This window comes from Pinus tabuliformis, chromosome 9 (genome assembly GCF_031772625.1).
Source record: "Pinus tabuliformis cultivar Carrire ecotype Pingquan chromosome 9, CPIR1, whole genome shotgun sequence".
Classification (NCBI taxonomy): domain Eukaryota; kingdom Viridiplantae; phylum Streptophyta; class Pinopsida; order Pinales; family Pinaceae; genus Pinus; species Pinus tabuliformis.
The window spans coordinates 544,102,787-544,104,271 of record NC_142307.1 but is presented as its reverse complement, the minus strand read 5'-3'; positions in this window follow the sequence as shown (position 1 = coordinate 544,104,271).

Genomic DNA, 1,485 nt, shown 5'->3' with positions numbered 1-1,485 from the left:
TTGAACTGGGATCTTTTGCAACTTTTGAATGAGTTGCCACACTTCTTCATCCTTCTTCCATTCATCCCTTGCTTCGTTTATCCAATTTGGTTGGATAATAGAAATAGCACAAAACAATGCTTCCACATACTCATCCTTTCTTGAGAGTGCATCTGCAACAACATTTTTCTTCCCTTTTTTGTAGATGATTTCAAAGTCATAACCTAACATATTTTTGACCCATTTTTTCTATTCTTCTAAAGATAATCTTTGTTCTAAAAAGTATTTAAGACTATCATGATCCATTTTTACCTTGAAGTGTCTTCCCATTAGGTAAGGTCGCCATTTCTTAAGGGCATGTAGTATTGCCAACATTTCCTTCTCATAAATATCTTGCTTGAGATGTAGCCGTAAAAATACCCAATCGCCTACATCAAGACTTCTTTCATTGCGATGTTGATTTCCCTGTTGTTTCATTCAATTCAGCACCAAAGTGGCATTATCCTTTAAAAGTTGGAGAACTTGTTGTTGATGCTCGATGTGATCTTTCACTGCTTGAATCTTTTTCTTCTTGATATGTCCTTCTATCTTGAGAGTTTGAGGAGTGGTAATTTCTTCCAATTCATTACAAGATATGATTAGATTCATTTCTTGATGCTCGATGTGATCTTTCAGTTCTTGAACATTTTTCTTCTTGATATGTCCTTCTATCTTGATAGTTTGAGGAGTGGTAATTCCGGCTAATGCATTACAAGATATGGTCGGATTCATTTCTTCTTTCTCAATGTGATCTTTCACTTCTTGAACCTTTTTCTTGTTGATATGTCCTTCTATCTTGAGAGTTTGAGGAGTGGTAATTCTTGCCAATGCTTTACAAGATATGGTTGCATTCATTTCTTCTTTCTCTGGGGTTGGTTCCTAGTGTATATCCTCTTCTTCCTCCTCTTCACAATTAATGTAAAATAATTTCTTCTCATCACACTTATGACCTTTAATGTATTTGTTATCACAATTGTAACAAAGTCCTTTTGCTCTTTTTTCTTCCAATTGTTGCAGTGTCAACCTTCTAGGTTGTGGAAGGCTAGGAGAAATGACACTTCCATCTTTAGATTTGTGAGGGGTAGACTTCCTTGTTGCCATAATTTTGCTTTCCACTTTTCTTGCCAACCTGAATGCCTTCTCCAATGAATCAGGTTCCCAAAGACAAACCTCATGTTGAATGTTATCCTTTAAAGTCCCTATGGAGACATCAATCCTCTACTTCTCTAGAATATCATTTTCCCTTATATTCAATTTTTGAAATTCCTCAATGTGCTCTACCATTGAAAATTTTTGTTTGAGATTTATCAATTGGCTAAAGAAGGTGCTTCTCTTTGTATCCTCATAATGTGCTATCATTTCCTCCATGAAAATTGACCACGTAACAAGTGGTTTACGAGAGAAAAGCCCTTTATACCATAAAAATTGATCTAGTTCTAAATGTGAAGATGCAATACGTATCTTTTG